The sequence below is a fragment of the Syzygium oleosum genome, unplaced genomic scaffold (genome assembly GCF_021117445.2).
Source record: "Syzygium oleosum isolate NSW1041296 unplaced genomic scaffold, Sole_v2.1 Sole_v2.17, whole genome shotgun sequence".
NCBI lineage: Eukaryota > Viridiplantae > Streptophyta > Magnoliopsida > Myrtales > Myrtaceae > Syzygium > Syzygium oleosum.
In genome coordinates, this window is record NW_026607501.1 from 4,314,074 (window position 1) to 4,328,291 (window position 14,218).

The window sequence follows — 14,218 nt, forward strand, 5'->3', positions numbered from 1 at the left end:
CTCAAATAACTTTTTTTCACCTTGACCGTTTCTTACACACTCATTATATTTTATTGTTCCTTCGTGTTTATCTTGTTCTGAACTAATTCTCCATTGTCCACATAAATGAGAGTTTAACCAATAGTTGTAATTTGAGCAAGCATTAATCATATACTAGAGTAAAGAAATGTTAGTTTTATTTTCACATTGTTTACTTATTATGTTGTGCGTGAATTTTTTTACTTTGATTTTCAGTACAACTTTACGATAATTTACTCAATGATTGATTATTGTTTATAATGTATGCATATATACAATTTACTCATTTTTTATTATATTATTTTTTGTAGTGCAGCTACTATGAAAGGTAATATTTCACAGGACCCAATCACTTGTTATTATTATAGTAGTGAAGATAATTTACCTTTTCTTTAATTGGTTCTCTGATGCTTTTAGAATTGACAAAAGATATGTATTTGCAATGGTTTGAATTTGTTACCTTATAATGCAATTACAATTACCATAGTTTTCTTGTCAATTGCTAATTATTCATGTAATCAAGACAAAGATAATATTCCATGTAATAATGTTTTAAGGAGCATTTTCTTTGAATTTGCATAATCATAATGGATTATTATCATTTTTAATGTACTTAACTTTGTCATTTTTTTTTATTTTCTTTGAAAATTTCTTTTGAAAAATTATGTAGTTGATGGCATGAAAAATAATTTTAAAAAATTAGAAAATAGATTCACCTAAAATGAAAGTTGAGTAGTTAAATATACATACTATAATGTAATGACAAATATTAAAGTTATAATAAAACCAAATGCATTCATTAAAACTAGTAGACAACTGTTTTCACTCTTCTTTGTGGGGAAAATTGTCCAAAAAATTCTAAACGTATTATATGAAAGCTAATTTAGTCTTAAATTTTCCAATTTAACCAATTTTTTTTGTCGGGCAATTTAGCAAATTTAAATCTAAACATTTGTACAATTTTCCAATGTATTTCATTTGATCAATTTAGGCAAAAAATCATTAACGTGGCGGTTCAGTCAGCGCCAGCCATCTTACATAGCACGATCGGTGATAATGTGGACCATGGTGGGCGTCCTTTTGAGAAATTTTATAATTATTTTGGTTTCTTTTCTTTTTTAATTTATTTTTTCCCCTTCTTTATTGTTTGTCTTCCCAGAAAGGCCAGCGGTGATGTCGCTAACCACAACGCCCTTGCCCAGACTAGATCTAGCCACGGGGATTTTTCATCTTCTCAGCGAGACTAGGGAAGTAAGAAACCCCTTTGACATCTCTTCATTTGCAAAGAATACTCAATGTGGTTTCCCTGGATCAGTCAATGGACAAAAGCATGCGAAAATGGTGAGAGCGCTGCAGAAGAGGCTAGTCTCCAACACCATCACGTTGGCCAGCAAGTCCCAATTCCGCCGCTTGAACGAGTACCGGGTTAGTTTTCTAATTAATCACCCACACACAAAGAATGAGAAAGGATTTGAATCAATCAACCAAGGAGAGGACCCTTGGGACCCTACTTCCACAATGAAAACCCTTAATTCTTTATATCACTTAGAGGATTTCATTATCTTTAAAAAAGATAAAATATATCTCTGAAGATTAACATGAATATTTGTTAGAAAGGCAAATACAGTTATTATTTCTTTTTTTATCGATTTAAGCCAAATCTCCTACTAAAGTAAGACTCTGTTGACTAGTCGTCCTTGTCTTTTCAACACTCCCCCTCCAAGAAACATGAATATCTGTGGGAAATGTAAATATGGTTGTTATTTCATTCTTTATCGATTTGAGCCAAATCTACTATTAAACTTGGACTCTACTGACTACTCGTCCCTATCTTTCCAACACTCCCCCTACAAGAAATATGAATATCTATTGGAAAAGCAAATACAGTTGTTATTTCCTTCTTTATCGATTTGAGCCATTTGTCTAATTAAATTTGGACTTGGCTGACTAGTCGTCCCTATCTTTCCAACACTCCCCGTCCAAAAAACATGAATATATGTATGAAAGATAAATACGGTTGTTATTTCCTTCTTTATTGATTTAAGCCAAATCTCCTACTAAATTTGGAAATCAAATCAATAAAGAAGGAAATAACAATTGTATTTCCCTTTCCAATAGATATTCATGTTTCTCGAATGGAGAGTGTTGGAAAGATAGAGACGACTAGTCATAAGAAAACATGAATATTTGTTAGAAAGGCAAATATAATTGTTGTTTCCTCCTTGGTATAGTGGATAGAGTGATAGGTTGAGATAGTGATTCGGGCATTGTAGGCAATGTAGGGACGGTAGGGACAGATTCAGTGAGCGTAAAGGATTTAGTGATTGTGTCTCAAGAATTGTCTTCCTCTATATTTACTGGTTTCTCCCCCTGAAGAGAATTCTTGAAAAAAGGTTGCTGTTCAAAAAAGGTAATATCCATAGAGATAATATATTTTTTATGTTGGGGAATAAAACACTTGTAACCTTTTTTTGTGGAGGAGTAACCGAGAGATATGCATGGAATGGCTCGAGGTTCAAGCTTTGAACGAGAAGGATCAGTGATATGAATGAAACACTTGCAGCCGAAAACTTTCAGTGGTAAGGAGGAGACAATTTGGTGATCTGGGAAAGTTTTGCAAAGAATGTTGATTGGTGTCTCATACTTGTGAACTCGTGAGGGTAACCGGTTAATTAGGTAACAAGCTGTAAGGATAGAATCCCCCCAAAGATATGTAGGTACATTAGTTGTAAACATGAGGGAACGGGCTACCTCTAACAAGTGTCTGTTTTTGCGTTCAGCAACACTGTTTTGGGGTACGGACACAAGAACTTTGGTGAATGATGCCGTTGGATTCCAAGTATTTCCCAAGAGTGGAGTTGAAGTATTCTGTACCATTATCAGTACGAAAGATTTTGATATTAGTACCGAACTGAGTTTTAACCATGGTATGGAATATTTGAAAGATATGAGAAACTTCACTCTTGTCTTTTAATAGATATACCCAAGTAAGACGGGTATGATCATCTATAAAAGTAATGAACCACCTTTTTCCCGTATTAGTTGTAACACGTGAAGGTCCCCATAAGTCACTGTGTATCAAAGAAAATGGTGAGGATGGGATATGTTCATGAGATGAGTAGGAAGAGCGCTTATGTTTAGCTAATTGGCATATATCACATTGAAAAACATCACTTGAAAGGAATAATGATGGAAATAATTGTTTCATATATCCAAAGCTTGGATGTCCAAGTCTGAAATGTAATAACATGAGATGTTTTTCACGAGTCATTGGAAAAGATTCACAACTAACATTGAAAACATTTTTATTAATGAAGAAATCTGAAACAAAATAATAAAGTCCACCGTGTTCCTTAGCACTGCCAATCCTCTTCCTCGAACTCAAGTCCTGAAATTCACAAATAGATGGTGAGAACCGAACCATACAATTCAAATCCCTTGAGAGCTTACTAATGGAAAGGAGATTGCAAGTCAACTTAGGGACATGGAGAACATTTACTAAGCAAATTGTCGGGCTCAAATGGACAGTACCCGACCCTGCAATAGTGGCAAGGGAACCATCTGCAATTTTCACTTTAATGTTACCCGGACTTGGTTGATATGTAGAAAAAATATTTTCTCGATCCAGTCATATGATCGAGTAGCTCGAATCTATTATCCATGGATCACAACCGGTAGATCCCCCAGGAGAGCAGATTAAAAAGTACCTTTCCGAGCAAGCGAGAGAAGTGCTTGCAGCAAGAGGATTTTGTGGAGTTGTCGGGGGAGTGAGCAATTTATATAATTGCTCTATCTGCTGCTTATTGAGGGGAAGCTGGATCGGAATATCTTCATGCTTCGGTGACACATCCGTAGAAGCTGAGTATCCTCTAGTGTTATGAGGTCTATTATTTTTCCAATCTCCAGGCTTGCCATGGAGTTTCCAGCATTTGTCCCTAGTATGATTAGTTCTTTGGCAATAATCACACCAGAGATTTCCTTGGTGTTTGTTTGACCTCAGTTCTCCTCTTTGATCAGCCTTGTTGTGATCATTACGATGAGAAACAAGGGCTGATGATTCTGGGGCTGTTATATCAGATTTGTTGCTGCTTAACATCACTCGCTTCCTTGATTCTTCACGCTTGACTTCAGAAAAAATCTCCCCTATACATGGTAATGGTTTGATTCCAAGAAGACGACCTCGAACCTCATCAAGATCTCTATTTAGACCTGCCAAGAAATCGTATGCCCTCTCTTTTGCCATTCGGTCCCGATATTTCTTGGTACATGTAGCATGAGCCATAGAACAGTCATCATGAAGATCTAATTTCCCGGATCTTTACCGTGAGGTGTAGTATTCTGTCACATCGGCTTCTCCCTGCAGTAGATTCCTTGCTGCATTCCGAAGTTCAAATACTTGAGATGAATTATCAAGGTCGGAATATGCCAAATTTAGATAGTTCCGAGTTCGCCGAGGAGTAGTAGAGACAGCTACTTTGGATTTTTTCGTCATGGAATTGATTAGCCATGACATAACAATGTTGTTGTTGGCATCCCATGTCTCGAAAGCGGGATCCTTTGAGTCCGGTTTTGATAGAGTACCTAAGAGAGATCCGAGCTTACCCCCTTCCTTTAACGACCATTAGGACCGACCGAGACCAAGAGAGGAAGTTTTTTCCATTTAATTTGAGTGAGGTAATTTGAGGAGAGGAGAGGGATTGATCAAGGAAAGAAGGAGTAGGAGCAATTGTAGAGGAGGACGAGATGATCGTAGAACCATCCGAGTCGCTCCTCTGCTTGCCCCTGTCATGGCGATCTTTACCATGGTTTTTCTCAACTTTACGGTCGTAACAACCATGCTCGATACCATGTTGAGTTGGTTGAAGGAGAAAAGACTAGCTAAACTGTGTTACTGATTGAATCGCTACTTACAAATTTATAAGCTGTAGAAGCTTATCTCTAGGAACAGAAAAACAATAAGATCCCAAAATACAAGGAATAAAAAATAAATAAGATATTTATCCCTAATGATAAGAAGAATTTTAAAAACAAATCCTAACTAAAATAGGTAAAAAACTAAATCCTAAAAATCTGCTAAGGATCCGCAACAGATCCCCTAAGGTGATATGAAGAATTGGAGGTTTCCCATCGTGGACATAGGCTTCCAAGGGTCCCTTCCTTGGTCGACTGAACTAGGTTAATCATTTTCTCCTTCTTCTTGTGTGCGTGCGATTACGAAGAAGGCAAAAACCAAATCTCATACTAAATTTGGACTCTGCTGTTTACTTATCTTTTTATCTTTCCAACTAGGTTCCTCTCTCTCGTTCTCTCCGTCTCCCCTTTCGTGATCTACTAAGGCTACGTTTGGTAGTCCGAATTTGAATTCGGATAGGATAACAAAATATCCCATCCAGTGTTTGGCAACGTCTTTCAGACCGGATAAACCCGGATACATCCCGATAAAATGCCGGATAAAAAATCCGGGCTAGGGAGTGGGATAAATCCGGATTCAATAAAAAAATTAAAAAATAACTTAACACTTATTTTCCAACGACAAAGTAAAGCATCTGGTTTTGCTGACTACCGCACAAGGACCACCTCCACGACAATCGATCGTCGTTGCTGCCTCCGTCCGTCGCCGATCGTCATCGTCGGCTGGCCGATCTTGTTCCGACAACTAAGGTGAAAAGGAGAAGTCATCGCCCATCGTCTTCCACAATGCATGTCCGCCCATAAAAAGTGACAAAAATAATATCGCCTCTATTAGATAGATTGGTCGCCACAGATTACAACAAGGAATCGTCGTTGCCATTGATTATCTTGCCATAGGTGCAATAATGGTGACTTTTTGTCTCCACCAAGGAATAACTATAATTGCATTATATCTAGACCCCAACTTGCCAAACAATCTCGTACCAGTCTGCAATCCCATCCATTAAAGCCAAATCTAAGACATTTAGAGCAGGTAAATTACAGATTAATAATCAAGAATTTTCGAGATTTTTGGTGCCCCTCACTACCCCCAGATCGGCTCTGACGTTAAGTTGTGTTCGAGCTTCGCGTGCGGCGTCCACCACCCCATTGCCACCCTTCACCTCTGCATTGTCCACTGCTACCTCGTCTACGAGATCGGTCGCACCTAGCACCTCCCTTGGTCGCTCTGTAACACCATCGGTGACTCGATTGGCTGGCGTCCGAATCGCCTCCGACAAAGTGAAGTTGAGTGATGAGTACGGCCTGTAGGTGGAGATGGTGGTGGATTTGAGGAAGCCGGCGGCAAAGGAGACAAATTAGAGGGAGTTGAAGAGAATGGGTTTGACGAGCTAGTGATGAAGCTCAAGAGGTAAAATCTGGATATCATGGGAGATTGCATTAGACAAATGAGATTTTCAAAGATTTTCAAATATTTTTACTCCTATCTTGGATTGCACCAAACATATAATAGGATTTTTTTATAATCCGGAAGATATTCAGAGGATTTCTAATCCTACCTTATCCTGTCTTATCCCAATTGGGATCCGGACGACCAAACGTAGCCTAAGTGTGATATCGTTCGTCAAGGGATTCTTAGGCCCATATTGCATCTGCGGTGTATGATTATGAGCTACCGGCATACATGCCCAAAATACCTGATGTTTTGCATTTCGTTTACAAAGGAATGACCGAAGATGCTCGTGTGCGATTGATTTTGATTGTCCTTGTCATAAGATGGTGATTTTTACTCCTTCAGGAAATGTCACGGTTTTAACCTGTTGCTTTTAATGACTCTGAGTTCGATGAATTGCGGTTGTGTCTGAATTTGATTTTTTTTAAGTGCTAGACAAGCTTATGGATCTGCTCATTGTTGTTTGAAATTCTGTGTTTTCGAGGTTAGAGAGGCTTGATTAAAGTTTGTAAATTGTGATTTTAGGGATAAGTGCACCGGAAGTCTTGTCGCAAAAGTATAATTGAGTCACAAGACTTTCAAAAAGTACAATCGAGTCCAAACTTGTCAATTGGTGAAATCAAGTCTTTCCGTTAACTCTATCCAATTTGACTAACGAAAAATGCCGGCTTGACACATTTTATTACTTTCTTACAACACACGGCACTGACATGATGCCACATGATGCAGAATCTATTAGTGAAGCATTTCTGGACCGGTTGGATAGGCAGAAATCCAAACGGAAGGCGAAATGGTGATGCGACTAGAACCGGCGGACCCGGTTGACGACATCGAATTGGGCTCAAATTCGGTCGTTTTAAGCGAAACGGCATTCTGAACAAAACTCACGCCTTTGGCCGTGACTAACGATGGATTTTAGCGATTCGGGATCGTTTACATGGGTTTTTCTATTTTTTATTAATTTTTTATGGGTTTTAATTTTAAGGGCAGTCTTGTAATTTTGATGTTTTATGTTTTCTAATCCTAGTAGGGTTTGGTTTAGAGATATATAAGCTAGTTTTAGGGTTCTTTTTTAAGAACAGAACATTATCATCAATATTGAATTTCGAGATTTCTTTCTCTAAGCAAGGTTTTGCTTGAATTATTTGCTGAACGCTGCGTCAAGTGGTATCAGAGCCAATGGCGACTGGCGGTGGTCTTCGTGACGATGCTCAGGAGACTGGAGCCCCAACCCTTGGGGACGAAGTGCTGCAACGTTTGAAGCAGCGTTTAATGGAACGCTTGAATCAACGACTCGATCAAAGTCTTCGTCGTTTCGAAGAACGATTTGACAAGTTAACAGATCGGTTCGAAGGTCTCGGCGTTGATGTGAACCGGAATCGATGGAACGACAGAAGGCCGGGTGCAGATCTTGCTCGCGACGATCCTGTTGATATGCATGTTCATGTTCGCAGGTTGAATAACCCTCTATTTTCAGAGAGTTCGGAAGAAGAAGAAAACGATTATTTTGATGCAGAACGTGCTGATTATGGCGGCAGACATCGTCATGGAGGATTTCAAAGAGGATATGATCGGAGAGATGGAAGACGACGTTACGACGATCGTGAAGGTAACGACTTTAAATTGAAAGTCGATATTCCTTATTTTAATGGAAGTCTGGGCATAGAAGAATTTCTGGATTGGATTGCTGATATAGATAGATTTTTCGATTATATGGAGACCCCTGGTGAGAAAAGGGTGCAATTAGTAGCCTGTAGATTAAAGAGGGGTGCGTCTGCACGGTGGGAGAGATTGCAGAATAAGAGGGAGCAAGAAGGGAAAGATAGAGTTCGAACTTGGACTAGAATGAAGAAGCTATTGAAGCAGGAATTCCTTCCACCCGACTATGAACAGATTATGTTCCAGCAGTACCAACATTGCCAGCACGGCAATTGGACTGTGCATGAGTATACGGCCGAATTTATGAGATTGGCGGAGCGGAATAATTTATCAGAGACGGAGGGACAGCAGGTGGCCAGATATCTTGATGGTTTGAAACCCTTTATTCGAAATAAAATTGGAGTGCAGTTTCTGCGAAATTTAACTGAAGCCAAAAATATGGCGATGAAGGCAGAATTGATACAGCAAGACAGGGGAAGAAGAGGCTATGAAAATTATCGAGGTAGCAGTTCGAACAGTTCGGTAGAGAAGGGCAGTTTCAATAATAGCTTTAACGCAGAGCGAAATTAGGAAGATAAGGCGATAGAAAAGCGCCCTATGAACGAGCTAAGGGATAAGGGAACACAAGCATAGAAAACTGCGAACCCTAACCCTTATGCTAAACCAGCCGCGATAAAGTGTTATAGGTGTAATCAGCCTAGGCACCGATCTAATGAATGCCCTCAGAGAAAGACCGTAAACGTAGCAGCGAGAGAAGAGGAGGAGGATGGATATTGCTGTGCGCCGGATGGTGAGGACGATGATTTTGAAGATGAAGAAGAGGAGCAAGTAAACTGTGTGGTGCGCAGAATGATGTTGGCCCCAAAACAGGAAGATAATTCGCAGCGCCATCAGTTATTCCGAACCAGGTGCATTATTCTGGGAAAGAACTTTGCTGTGGTTATTGATAGTGGAAGCATGGAGAATATCATTGAAAAGGAGGCAGTGAAGAAGTTGGAAATACCCGTGGAGAAGCATCCTAATCCCTATACGTTAGGATGGATTAAATCTGGAGCGGAAAGCATTCAGGTGACTGAACGATGCAAAATTCCATTCTCCATTGGTAAGTTTCATGATGAGCTGTATTGTGATGTAGTAGACATGGATGTATGTCATGTGTTATTTTGGAGGCCGTGTCAATTTGATGTAGATGCTCAGCATTCGGGAATGAGCAATCAGTATAACCTCCTGAAGGATGAAGTGAAGTATACGTTGCTGCCACTGAAGAACAAAGGAAAAAAATCTGCTGAAAATAATTTCCTTACCCTTACGAGGAAATTTGAAGCTGAGGTTAAGAAGACCCGACAGATTCACGTGCTGGTCGTGAAACAAGCAATTGAGACTGAGGCTGAATTACAAGTGGAGGAGCAGCCGGAAGCAATCAGGCCTTTATTGAAGGAATTTAGCGAACGGATGCCTAAAGAGATTCCAGATGGGTTGCCGCCTATGCGCGATATTCAGCACCATATAGACTTAATTCCTGGTGCTAGTCTGCCTAATTTACCGCACTACAGGATAAGTCATAAAGAGAGCGAGATTCTAAAAGAGAATGTGGAGGAGTTGTTGCGAAAGGGGCACATTCATAATAGCATAAGCCCATGTGCTGTTCCGACCTTGTTGACTCCTAAGAAAGATGGGAGTTGGCGGATGTGTGTAGATAGCAGGGCCATTAATAAGATAACCGTGGGTTACAAGTTTCCAATTCCGAGATTGGATGACATGCTGGATAGGTTGCACGGTGCTAAATGATTTTCGAAGCTGGATTTGAAGAATGGATACCATCAGATTCGGATTCGGCCCGAAGATGAGTGGAAGACAGCTTTCAAAAAAAAGGAGGGGTTGTACGAATGGTTGGTGATGCCTTTCGGACTTTCCAATGCTCCAAGTACTTTCATGAGGCTTATGAATCAGGTTCTGAAATCTTTTATTGGCAAATTTGTTGTAGTTTATTTTAATGATATCTTGATTTATAGTAAGACTAAGGAGGATCATCTGATGCACTTAAGGGAGGTATTGGCAACTTTGCAGATTAATAAGCTGTATATTAATCTTAAGAAGTGTAGTTTTTTAACTAATAAGCTATTATTCCTGGGGTTTATTATTACTGCTGAAGGAATAGAGGTAGATGAGGCAAAGGTAAGAGCAATCAGAGAGTGGCCGACACCTAAAACAGTTTCTGACGTTAGGAGTTTTCATGGGTTGACTACTTTCTATCGGCGATTTATTAAGAATTTCAGTACTATCGCAGCCCCGATGACTGAATGTACAAAGAAAGGCAAATTTCTATGGGGAGAGGAAGCAGAGAATAGTTTTGCTATTCTGAAGGAAAAGTTATGTACTGCACATATTCTTACCTTACCTGATTTTTATAAACTTTTTGAAGTGGATTGTGATGCTAGTGGAGTTGGTATAGGAGCTGTTTTATCTCAAGAGCGCAGACCAATTTGCTATTTCAGTGAGAAGCTTAGCGAGGCGAGACAGAAATGGAGCACTTATGACAAAGAATTCTATTCTGTCGTAAGGGCTTTGAAGACCTGGGAGCATTATCTTATTGGGAAAGAATTCGTCCTTTATTCTGATCATGAAGCTTTGAAGTATCTAAATAGTCAGAAAAGGATTAGCAAAGATATGCACGCGCGATGGTGTCAATTTTTGCAAAAATTTCCTTTCAGATTACAGCACAAGTCAGGTGTGCATAATGTCGTAGCAGATACATTGAATAGGAGAGCTGGTTTGTTGATTACATTAAGCTAAGATATCTTGGGGTTTGAGTAGTTGAAAGATTGTTATGCAGATGATGATGACTTTGAGCAAATTTGGAAGTCAAGTACTGCTAGTCAACCTGTGCAAGAATTTTATGTGCAGAATGGCTATTTGATGCGTAGCAACCAGCTTTGCCTTCCTCGAACATCATTACGAGAGAAGGTAATTCGTGATTTACATGATGGAGGATTAGCTGCACATCTAGGTCGTGATAAAACTGTTGCTGCAGTCCGGGAGCGATTTTACTGGCCCCAGTTGCATAGAGATGTCAGCAGCTACGTACAAAAGTGTTATGTTTGCCAGATTGCTAAGGGGAAATCTAATAATACAGGTTTATATATGCCATTACCTGTTCCTGACGATATATGGGAAGATCTGTTCATGGATTTTGTGCTTGGTTTACCACGGACACAAAGAGGCGTGGATTCTGTTTGCGTTGTGGTTGACAGATTTTCCAAGATGACGCACTTCATTCCTTGTAGGAAAACTTCTGATGCAGTAAGTGTGGCCAAATTATTCTTTAAGAAAGTGGTTCGTTTGCATGGTGTGCCCAAGTCTATTACCTCAGATAGGGATAGTAAATTTCTAGGGCATTTTTGGCGGACTTTATGGAAACTGTTTGATTCATCTTTGAATTTCAGTAGCACTGCTCACCCGCAGACTGATGGGCAAACAGAGGTGGTTAATAGAACTCTGGGAAACTTGATTCGAAGCATTTGTGGAGATAAGCCGAAGCAATGGGATGTTGCTTTATCACAAGCAGGGTTTGCTTATAATAATGCAGTTCATAGTTCTATTGGCAGGTTGCCTTTTTCTGTTGTTTATATAAAGGCACCTCAGCATACTCTGGATTTGGTACAGTTGCCTAAGCAAGCGGATAAAAGTGTAACAGCGAATCATATGGCTAAACAGATTGTGGAGGTGCATCATGAGGTCAAACAGAAGCTGGAGGAGGCTAATCTGAAGTATAAAGCTGCAACAGATAAGCACAGGCAGAAGCAGGTGTTTGCAGTAGGTGATCATGTCATGGTTTTTCTTCGTAAAGAGCGATTACCAGTTGGATCTTATAGCAAATTGCAGCAAAAGAAGTATGGACCTTACACTGTCAGCAAGAAGATCAACGATAATGCTTATGTTATAGACCTTCCACATAGTATGTGCGTATCTAACACTTTCAATATTGCTGATTTATTACCGTTTCATGAGTCCACAGAGCCGTTATATCCAGATCCTGATTTTAACTCGAGGACGAGTTCTTTTCAAGTGGAGGAGAATGATGCAGAATCTATTAGTGAAGCGTTTCTGGACCGATTGGACAAGCAGAAGTCCAAACGGAAGGCGAAACAGTGATGCGATTAGAACCGGCGGACCCAGTTGATGACATCGAATTGGACTCAAATTCGGTCGTTTTAAGCGAAACGGCGTTCTGAACAAAACTCACGCCTTTGGCCGTGACTAACGATGGATTTTAGCGATTCGGAATCGTTTACATGGGTTTTTCTATTTTTTATTAATTTTTTATGGGTTTTAATTTTAAGGGCAGTCTTGTAATTTTGATGTTTTATGTTTTCTAATCCTAGTAGGGTTTGGTTTAGGGATATATAAGCTTGTTTTAGGGTTCTTTTTAAAGAACAGAACATTATCATCAATATTGAATTTCAAGATTTCTTTCTCTAAGCAAGGTTTTGCTTGAATTATTCGTTGAACGCTGCGTCACCACATCAGAAAAAAATTAATAATTAAAAAAATAAAAAACTAATAAAAAAGAACAACCGGCGAGTTCTTCATTTCTTCCTTTACTGTTCATTCTCTTCCTTCTTTCGTTGGCACTACTTTTCATCTTCTTCGTGCTCTATTTGGCTCATTAGCTAAGCCTTGGCAGCCGATCACCGCCTCTTCATCTTCTCTCCGTCGGGGTCTCTCCCCCCTCTTTGAGCTCGACGTGCGGCGGAGCTCGACCCCTAAATCTAAGTTTGAGCTCCCGCCACGAGCAGAGTCAACACCCAAATCTAAGGTTGACCTCGAAGCCCCAAGCAAAACTCAGCCCAAATGGCGTAGAGATAAGTGCACCGGAAGTCTTGTCGCAAAAGTATAATTGAGTTACGAGACTTTTAAAAAGTACAATCAAATTCAAACTTGCCCATTGGTGAAATTAAATCCTTCCGTTAATTCCGTCCAATTTGACTAACGAAAAATGCTGACTTGACATATTTTATTACTTTCTTATAACACCCGGCATTGACATGATGCCACATCAGAAAAAATTGATAATAGAAAAAATAAAAAACTAATAAAAAAGAACAACCGGCGAGTTCTTCACTTCTTCCTTTACAGTTCATTCTCTTCCTTCTTTCGTTGGCACATACTTTTCATCTTCTTTGTACTCTATTTGGCTCATCAGCTAAGCCTTGGCAATCGATCACCGCCTCTTCGTCTTCTCTCCGTCGGGGTCTCTCCCCCCTCTTTGAGCTCGACGTGCAGCGGAGCTTGACCCCTAAATCTAAGTTTGAGCTCCCGCCAAGCAGAGTCAACACCCAAATCTAAGGTTGACCTCAAAGCCCCAACCAAAGCTCAGCCCAAATGGCGTCGAGATCAAGCCGTGCGATTGAGGTTGCCCTTAGCGAGCTTGTAGTCACCGTGGCCAGATCCGGTTTCGAAGCTCGCGACCATGGCCGTTTTGAGCTAGGGGTGATTGGTTCTTACCTTGGAATAAAAAACCAGACTGGTCCCTAATTTGTGGAACCGGGAATCAGCCCACCCAACCTTGAAACTGGTCCGGTCTAGTTCCGGGTCGATCTTGGAACTAGTGATTTCTTCTTCTTTTTCTGGTTTCTTTTATTCCCTACAAGTGGGGTTTCCCAAGATTAAAAGAAAAAATAATTTACTAATTAGGGTTGCTTCAGAATAAAAAAAAATTAAAATATCTTAGCCAGTCCGTCGATCCAATTCCTTATGTGGAACCGGGAACCGAACCGGTCTCCCCAAGAACCATCCAGAACAGGATAGCTCGGTCCCAATCCAACATCCGGTCCAATTTCCGGATGTTGGATCGGGACCAATGCACACCCTCAGTTCAAGCTCGAAGTCAGATCTGGGCGACCTACAGTCACGGTGGACGCTAGTTCAATGCAAGTATTCTTGTGACCAAAATCAAATTTCGCACAAACATAATTATCAATCAATCAGATGTCAATTAAATTGCTTTGGTAATTTTCCCCCTTTATTATGAGAAATGCGCGATTTTATCCAATAAGGCAATACCATTTTTCTTAATTTACCTCTATTAAGAAAAATATCCGATTATAATTATAAAAAAAAAGGAAATACTATTTTTTTTATAGACTTATCGATTTTTTTTTGTTGGTGGGAGATTTA